Source organism: Oxyura jamaicensis, chromosome 2, assembly GCF_011077185.1.
Source record: "Oxyura jamaicensis isolate SHBP4307 breed ruddy duck chromosome 2, BPBGC_Ojam_1.0, whole genome shotgun sequence".
NCBI classification, from domain to species: domain Eukaryota; kingdom Metazoa; phylum Chordata; class Aves; order Anseriformes; family Anatidae; genus Oxyura; species Oxyura jamaicensis.
In genome coordinates, this window is record NC_048894.1 from 26,810,534 (window position 1) to 26,820,001 (window position 9,468).

Below are 9,468 nucleotides of genomic sequence, written 5' to 3' on the forward strand. Positions count from 1 at the left end.
GTGTGAGTTAATTTAACACTTCTTCCAACAGATGAATTCCAAAGGTTTTGTACCTCACTGACACCAGGCTTGCTGTATCCCACACCCTTTACACACTGCATGTGTGTGACTTGTTCTTTGGCACTGCAAAATTAACAATGAGAAATTATGAGGGAGTAAGAGGGCTGCAACTATATCACTGTGCAAGGACAATTTTTATCCACAGGAATAATGTAGGAATCTCTCATTCCCTCCTAAAATCTTTGATAGAGCCAGGTTTATTTGCATGCTGAGAGAAGAAGAATGTTAACAAAAAGGAAAAGGCAGAGGAAATCAACAGAAATACCTCTTCTACATCTAATGAAGCAAAAGATCTAAAAAAGAAAATAAAAGTGTACTTCAGAAGGAAAGAATTGAAAAAAAAATTACAAAAAAAAATATGTCCATGATAAAAAAATATTACATCACAGTAATTATTTCTTTAATAGACTACTTCAATAAGACGTTTGCATAGAGGACACATTTCTACAGAGAGTTAGTCATTACATTTATCTTCTTTTCTATTTCAAGCTGGGGCAGTAAGCCATGCTTAATTTTAAACATGACAGGAGAACTGTCTGACAGCTCCAGCTGTTTTGGCTTGTGTTCTTCTGCACCAGAGCAGAAATATCTGCACAAACCCCTACATTAATCACCCTGAGCTATTTTGAAATCATTTAATTCTTTAACAGTGAAGGAGGTGTGATTTAAAAATAAATAAATCATGCTGAGAGGTCTGAACGAAATTCCTGTAGCCTGGCATCCGCCACAAGTACTGGTTGGAAGTTAAAGGAGACAAGGGGAAAAAAAAAACACAACACACCAAAGAGATCTCTATATCATCATTTATATTTATATAAAAATATATAATAGATTTATATATTTATTTTTATATATTTATATATATATTTATTTATATTTATCTATGTGAACCAATGTTAGATGCATTTCAACTTACTTGGGGCAGCTAATTGTCTTACTGATAACATATGCAGCAATATAAACTATTTAATCATTTCACTTTTACTTCAGGTCCTGTTTCCCAATACAGACCCCATCTAGTAGGTGACTGGCCCTTTGGTGTCCTGCTCTTTGGATGTTGCTGAGTCCCTTCTTCAAGGTCCTGAGCATCACTAGAAGCTTCTGAGATCATCAGACATGGAGAAACTTTACTTCCCAGAGGGAGGGGATTAGTAGAAACTAGTGATTTTCAGGCTGGACTAAGTATTATTTTTAGCCGTGTCAGTGAAGCATTCAAGGGACTACTTAATTCCATTTTTATAGAACCATAGAATGGGTTGGGTTGGAAAGGACCTTTAAAAATCATCTAGTCCAACCGTCTTGATGTGGGCAGGGATATCTTTCACTAGATCGGGTTTTGTTTCATTAGACCTAGGTATAATTTTAGGGTAGATGCCTTTCTGAAAATAAAATATAAATGTTTTTATCTTAGACCATGGAGAAAAAAAAAAAAAAAAAAAAAAAAAAAAAGGCGAGAGAAAATTAGTTTTCCTTTGAATTAAGTGTTTTGTATTTCATGTGTGTGTATGTTTGTGTTTGTTTGTGTGAGCCACCAGGCCCTGAGCACAAATCAGGAGAAAATGAGTGAATTTTTCTACCAGACTAAGCACATTGAACTCAGGAAGGTATTAAAATAGTTAAAATCACTCTAAATTGATCTAATGTGCTTCTGAAACAAACATGAAAACACCAAAAAAACACTACCCAACCAGCCATTGCTTTCTGGTAACTTCTACCTGGATTTACCAAAAGATACAACACATTGTTTAAACAACAGTAGACTGGTTTCGAGAAAACATATAATTTAAATAACAATTAAAAAATCAGCCGGTATCTGTAGTCAAGCCTGGCATTTACAAAGACTCAAGTCTAGAAAGGCTCAGAAATATCTTGCTGCCCCCCAGCTTGGTGATCAAGCCCTGGGAAGGAGTGTCCCAGTGTCCTTTCAGGACAGTGTCTCTGTCTCTTTTCCAGGACAGGGAAGTTCCTCTGCTTCAGTTTAGGTACTGTTCTTGTTTTCCTGAGGCTGCAGGATAAGGAGAGGCATTCTGTGGATGACACCAAGATGTGTGGTGAGGATGTCTTGCTGGAGGGAAGGGATGCCCTCCAGAGGAACCTTGATAGGCTCAAGAGGTAGGCCTGTGCAAACTTCATGAAGCTCAACAAGGCCAAGTTCAAGCTTCTGCACCTGCTCTGGGACAATTCCAAGCATGAATATAGGGTGGGTGATGACTGTATAGAGAGCAGCACTGTAGAGATGGACTTGTGGGTATGGGTGGATAAAAAAATAAATATGAACTGGCAATGTGTGCTTGCAGCCCAGAAGCTAACTGTATCCTGGGCTGCATCAGAAGCAGTGTGGCCAGCAGGGTGAGGGAGGGGATTCTCCTCCTTTGCTCTGCTCTCGTGAGACCCCACCTGGAGTGCTGTGTTCAGCTCTGGGGCCCCAGCACAGGAAGAACATGGGCCTGTTAGGACGAGTCCAGAAATGGGCCACAAGGATGATCAGAGGGCTGGAGCACCTCTCCCATGAAGACAGGGTGAGGGAGTTGGGGTTATTTGGTCTGGAGAAGAGACGGCTCCAGCAAGACCTTACAGTGGCCTTCCAGTATTTAAAAGGGGCCTATAGGAAAGATGAGGAAGGACTCATTGTCAGAGATTGTAATGACAGGGCAAGCTATAATGGCTTTAAGCTAAAAGAGGGTAGGTTTTAGATTAGATAGAAGGAAGAAATTATTGACTCTGAGGGTGGTGAGGCACTGGCACAGGCTGCCCAGAGAAGCTGTGGATGCCCCATCCCTGGAGGTGTTCAAGGCCAGGTTGGATGGCGCTTTGAGCAACCTGGTCTGGTGGGAGGTGTCCCGGCCCATGGTAGGGGGTTGAAACTAGATGGTGCTTAAAGGTCCCTTACAGCCCAAACTGTTCTCTGATTCTATGAAAAAGCCCTCTCAGAAATAGGGACTGCAAGCTCAGAGTACAGCAGCTTTGGGATGTTTCTGCAGACCAGAGGGCAGGACAGGTAGTTCAGGTGCCATCACTTTAAGAGTGAGAAGATTTGTCTTCTCTGTTCTACTTCTAGGGCACCTTGGGCTTGCACGTCTTCACATCCCACTCTGCCACATCCCTCAGGATAGGCGGTGATGGAGACAAGTGGTGCCGTCAGCCAGCTAACTTATGTCTCTGGGTTCTGGCTCTGCCCGATTCCCCAAGCAAAGTTTGTTTACATCCAGAGCCCTCCAAGGCGTTGTTTTTCTCTCAGACGCGTCACCCGCCCAGCAGAGCTGAGGATTTCAATCCCCCAAAGAATGTCACTGTGTTTCGCAGTCCTCCGCTTCACTATTTAACAGACGTCTTGCTTAAGCAGAGATGACCTAAACCAGATGGATTTTGCAAAACATTTCTATTATTCACCCAGCATGTAGTGCAGCTGATTTTGGTTTGAATTTTTATAGCTCAAACAGGAAAACTCATCTCCAGTTCTTCATTGAGATAAAGGATGTGGATTTAAATAAAAAAACAGTGGGCAGGGGGCACACGAAGGGAAGAAGACTAACAAGTTTTCTTTGAACCCAAACATTGGAAAGGCCCCACTCATTTGATGTCAACCTATCCTACCACAGGGGATCCCATATTCATTTTCTCAGATATCACCACCATTGGCGGTGTCTCCATGTAAGGATGCAGGTTTCTGGGAGAACAGCTATGGCTCCATCCCCTTTCTCACCTCACACCCACCCAGATGGGGTCCAGACTTTTGCCTTTATGACATCCACCTTTCAACTGCACCCTGCTAATGTGTACTCAGACCAGTCATCCTCTTTCTCTCAAGCCAGCATCCACAAGCTTTCATTCACCTGAGTAACACTATAGCAGCATTTCTTTCCTTGTCTTCTCTGGTCTGGCCAGAACCTGAGCTCGAATCTCTGTCTGGGCTCACTGACACTGTGGCATATTGCTGTCAGCCATATATCTTTGGTGATGCCCAGACACGACTGGGCAGCAAACATCATTCAGTAAGAAAGAAGCTATCAAACATCACCATCTCACATTTAACATCAAACCATGGGCTCAGTCAATCTATGTGGTCAGCTCAGAGTTACACTGAAAAGAGAAGGAAGGAAGCCTGTGTCTCATTGTCTCCAAACACCATGTTTAAGACCAAGGTCCCCGTGCCTTTTTTTTTTTTTTTTTTTTTTTTTTCCCCTGCAGGGGAGGAAGAATAAATAAATAAATAACACCTTCCTGTTGAAAACTTCAAATCAAGATTATTATATCAAGTAAAGCACATGCAGCCAGACGTGAAGAAAATATGAATCCCAGCTGGTCATTTCTGAACTTACTTTCACAGCATCCTTTTGAGAGCAGGAAATGGCTCCATGGAAGAGGGCAGTGAGGCTTTCTCCAGTTCACCAGGGAAGTCTATGTTGGAGTGAAAAATCAAGTCCAAGTTTCTTATCCTCTTAGGAAACCAGATGGTTCAAGAACTGTGCTGGGATTTGCATTTCACTGTGCCTCAAAAAATGACATAAAATGCATTCTTTCAGAAAACAGAGCTGGGTGTCACAGTACTCTGCACATGCACATATCCTTTTCCTAGTGACCGTTGATTTGTTAACACATCTTTTCCGTAAGTAACTCATCTACTGCAAAGAGCAGGCTGTCACACTAGGTTTCATTGTACAACACACTCAAGTGTAGTGACAGCAACAGGGAAGATTCTGTATGAAATGATGACAAACACAGCTGGGAAATATGTGACTCTAGATACAGAGTTTGAGGGTGCTCACAGGGAAGCACAAGGGTGCCCCACACCATATCCCTGACCTCAATACAATTCCTAACACTGGTGCTATTGCAGCTTATGGATTTCAGTGTAAGGGGAGAGGAGGCAGACAGAATTGTCCAGGCTGGAGAACCACAGACAGCAGGACAATGATTGCTAGAAAATAGAAAGTTCAATGAGACTAACTAATAGAGACATATCAGCCTGACATCCAGCAGAGCATCACAGGGGTGTCACTACAGATATCTCACCTTAATCCAGGAGGCTGTCTCATATTTTGAACGTCACCAATAACACCTGACATACTGACCTCTTTGCTATGCAATGCGTAGGAAGGACATCAGTCCTTTCTTCCAGCGGGCACCTCTGTCATCTTCTATGCCAGATTCTGCACACACACACACAAATAACACTGATTCAGAATCATAGAATAATTTAGGTTGGAAAAGACCTTCAAGATTAAGTCCAAACATCCCCTAACACGTAAGTCCACCACTAAACCATGTTCCAAAGCACCACACATCTCTTAAATACCACCAGGGATGGTAACTCCACCGCTTCCATGGGAAGCCTGTTCCAATGTCAAATGCCCTTTCTGTGAAGAAATTCTTCCTGATACCCAGTCCTGGCACAACCTGAGGCCTTTGTCTCACATCCTATCACTTGTCACCTGAGAAAAGAGACCAACACCCTGTTTTCTGCAACCTCATTTCAGGCAGGTGTAGAGGACAATGAGGTCTCCCCTCAGCCTTCTTTTCCCTGGACTTAAGAGCCCCAGCTCCTTCAGCTGCTCCTCATACATCTGGTCTTCTAGTCCTTTCACCAGCTTTGTTGTTCTCTGCACATGGTCAAGCAACTCAGTATCCTTCTTGTAGTAAAGGGCCCAAAACTGAACACAGTAGTCGAGGTGCGGCCTCACCAGAGCCAAGTACAGGGGGACGATCACCTCCCTGGTCCTGCTGGCCACACCGTTTCTGATGCAGGCCAGGATGCCATTGGCCTTTTGAGCCACCTGGCACGCTGCTGGTTCACATTCAGCCAGCTGTCAGCCAGCACCCCCAGCTCCTTTTCCACTGGGCACCTTTCCAACCACTTCCCCAAGCCTGTACCACTGCACGGAGTTGTTGTGCCCCAAGCGCAGCACCCCGTGTTGCACCTTGTTGAATGCCATGCGATTGGCCTTGGCCCATTGGTCCTGCCTATCCAAATCCTTCTGCAGAGCCCTCCTACCCTCAGGCAGATCCACACTTGTGCCCAACTTGGTGTCATCTACAAATTCACTGAGTGTGCCCTCAATCCTCTCATCAATGTCACTGACAAAAACATGAAACAAAACCGATCCCAATACTGGGCCCATTTGGGGAACACCATTTGTGACTGTGCACCAACCGTATTTAACTCTTTTCACAACGACCCTTTGGGCCAGCCAGTGTTTCACCCAGCAAACAGTTCATCCTTACAAACCTTGAGCAGCCAGTTTCTTCAGGAGAAGGCTGTGGGAAAACAGTATTGAATGCCTCTATCTCAGCAGACTTTTCAGTTACAGGCAGTGAAAAAAATCCTCTTTATAATTCAGAAAATACAACAAAGGGCTATCAAAGGAGCTGGATATTTGAAGCTTGGATTCCCACTGATGGCACCAACTCAGCCCCAGCAGAGCCTGAGCCACATGGGGCCAGTCCGCAGCATGTAATTCACTGAAACTGTGCACAGAAATCCCAACTTCAGCATATTCCTGAAATATGGAAATATGAAATACACCACAATGAATCTCAATGTCCACAGATGGTAGACCATTATCAGCCCAGGCAATAGCAGCCTGTGTATCCACAGTGGAGCTTCCCTACACTTCCTCACCACCATGATTTAAGCTGGAGGAAACAATCAAATCTTCCTGCCCTGCCCTCAGAGGCTGCCAAAAGAGTTCCAATTAGTGTCAATTGGGATAATAGCTCTATTTGCATTTTTAAGCTATTATTAGCAAGTTGTCAGTCAGTCAGTAATTTGTATCACTTTGGTATAATGAGTATTTAAATATTTAAAAAGAGAACATTCCTTTCTACCACCCCCTTCCTTTTTGTGCTATAATAATAATGGTTTTAATCAAAAGTAATTTGTATTAATATACATTTTGCCCCAGGTGTTAAGAGCAATCTTCAAGAGCAGTGGTGAGAGATGTTAAATAATACCGTTTATTAATATAGACAACTCCTTATAGCCATGACAGTAGCAGAAATGGAGGCTGCTTTTGCAACCAGATCATTCTGGCTCTCTCTTTGGCTTCTGTAAGATGATTATAATGTAGAAATTGAGGTCAGTTTCAATTTTATTTACCCAGGATTACAATTCCCTAAAGGACTAATTTGGATCCATTATTCCATCCTCTCAGTGCAAATTCCTCAACTAAGCACCCAGAAGTGCACGAGGCTTCTTCACCAAGTCCTCCCGGAGCAGGTGAAAGGCTGTGCTGGTCAAACTGGACAACCAGTTGCGTGCTGCCTTTGTATCAGCAGACTTGCTGGAGGATGTTATTTCCTGACAGGGTTTATTCTGCTTTCTCTGGAGTCTCCGCAGCTGAATGTCATTGCATAAAGCTCACAGAACAACACGTGGACCACTCCATTTACATAAAGAGGCAATCTAAATGTATATGATGTGCTGCATTTTACAGTGTTTATTCAAAAACCAAACTAATTATTTTGAGGAAAAAAAAAAAAAAAAAAAAAAAAAAAAGCAGAGGTATGGCCCTAAACCTTCCTGATGCACATCTGTAAAACTTCCTGGGAGGATTCATAGGCGTACAGAGTCATACACCATCTGAAATCCCATGATCTGTATGTTAACTGTGACAAAAATGGGGTGGAAGGGCAGACTTTAGAGGTAAAAGCAACATCTCCCATTCCTCAGCCGCGTTACTTTCCATAGTCCTTAGAACTGGCATTCCATACCTGTTCTAACTCACATTTATAATTTATAATATTGTAAGCGCTTTTAAATTATTTTCAAATGTAATATTGAATGCACTCAATATTAATGTATTCAACTCTTAGCTGCCTTCTCACCTGCAGCACCAGAATAAGAAGCTGTGCACAGTATCTTGTGAGCAAGATTAATTAAATCTTCTTTTCCCCTCATCATCTTCACTCCTCTTCTAATTTACTGTTTATTAAATTCACTTCCATGAAGCTCATAAAGAAAGAGAGAGAGAGAGAGAGAGAGAGAAAGAGAAAGAGAGAAAGAGAGAGAGAGAAAGAAAGAGAGAGAGAGAGAATCAGCAACAAGCACGTGTGAAAACGAGGCTACAAGCACAACTGAAACAGGATGGAAAGCAGTTTTCACCATGCATGAAGTCTGTTTGCACTAACACGTTAACAGCGGCTGCCATCTGCTGGCTAGAAAGCCACTAGAAAAAATAACTTTCAGTCCAAACTCAGACTTGGACAGACTGATTTTGGCCTGCTGGAGTTAAACCTTGCCCTCCTCAGGCACAGGCTCATTCCCCACAGCATGCATGCAGAGCAAGAGGTGAAAGTCTGATGCTCTGCAGTGGAAAACCTGCTGGCAAACTCTTCTTATGACCCCCAGGTATGGGGGAAACAGGTGCATTGGGTGGCTCCTAGGGTACCATTGGCATCTTCTGTTGTAGCTCATTGGGCATTTAAAAAGATCCAAACCCAAACATACATTATAAGAAAAAACAGCTGCCTTGCTAGTTTTCCCTTAGCATTTCTAGCCAACTGAAAGATGGAAGTGGCATGGTGCAAAGGGGTGGGCGAAGTATCGTGAACAGATCTTAAAAAGGATACACAAGCTGATTGTGTCCATTCTGCTAGCAATTACCCTGCCAACCTACAAATTACCAGAGCAGCACAAACCACCTTTGCATCTTCCTCCTCAGTTGCTTCTCTCCTTCTTTAAGCTTTGTAAAAAGATGAGCCATTACCTGTACCACGCCAGGTTCATTCATAGCCTTTTGAGAGCTTCCTAACCGCAGCCCCTATACCAACTATAATTTATTAGGTCATATGAAAATAAAGATTTCCAACTAAATGGGAACCTCCACCTTCCATGCGTCACCAACATTATCCAGATTTGTCCACCAGCATTATCCATGAGATTATACCCATTACCCATTATAATGGTATGCAGGCTCTCCTGCACTTCAGCCACACAGTCTTTTGGGTTCACTGCTCAACAGCCAGTTCAAACGCAGGTTTACTTTGTATTAATCCCCCTTACATGACTCATTTTTTTTTACTTACTTGTCATATATTAGGTCTATGTCAGAATAAAGGACTAAGTCCAGCCTTCCAGAGTCTCAGAATAATTTTTGGCATTTTATTTTTAACTCCAATTTACTACATTTTATCTCAGTTCTGAGTACCGAAACCTGACAGCCTTGATTGATACTAACTTTGAATAAAATTTTCTATGTAATTAGATTCCAGAGCAGACATAAACACTGGTTCCTTCAACCTAACTTTCCAAAAGCATTTTTTTAAAATCTTGGTGAAATCAGTTAAATAAGCATCACCTTACAGAGGTTCATCAGAAGACATTTCCCACACCAAAGGGCTCTCTATATTCGCTTAAGCTAAGAGGCTGCTTTTACACATTACTGTGATTTTAAAAGGAGACTGCTTCAA